The sequence below is a fragment of the Mizuhopecten yessoensis genome, unplaced genomic scaffold (genome assembly GCF_002113885.1).
Source record: "Mizuhopecten yessoensis strain PY_sf001 unplaced genomic scaffold, ASM211388v2 scaffold11073, whole genome shotgun sequence".
Lineage (NCBI taxonomy): Eukaryota > Metazoa > Mollusca > Bivalvia > Pectinida > Pectinidae > Mizuhopecten > Mizuhopecten yessoensis.
The window spans coordinates 600,870-601,414 of record NW_018408866.1 but is presented as its reverse complement, the minus strand read 5'-3'; positions in this window follow the sequence as shown (position 1 = coordinate 601,414).

Genomic DNA, 545 nt, shown 5'->3' with positions numbered 1-545 from the left:
ATATATATATTATCAGAAGGAAATCATATTTGCTAATGACAACTCCATCTTATACCGTCAAATAAAATAACATCTTATTTTGATGAAATAATATATCATCATCATATTTGACCAATTACAACTTATTCTATTCATATATATATTATTACGAGAAATTATACCATCTTATATTCATATTATAAGGTCAAATCCTTAGGACCTTTTGTTATCTAAGTAATTAAGATCTATACTAGAGGACCCCATTGGAAATAAGCTGCCACCCAGCTTTCATGGGATATCCTAGGTTAAAGCTTAGTCAAACAGATACATTGTAATTATAGTGCTCCAAAATTTGTGATATTAACTTTGATGTGATAATTAAAATAAGCTAAATACTGTGATAAATCTGTGATTATTATGCAATTGAAATCTGTGATCATATGTGATATTTGTACCTGTATCTTGCTTTTACCGAATAAATATTATTATTATTATTATCAAATATATAAAAATCTGTCCCTGTTGAGAGTCGGATCATTTTGCACAGGGCAAAAGAATTACCTGTA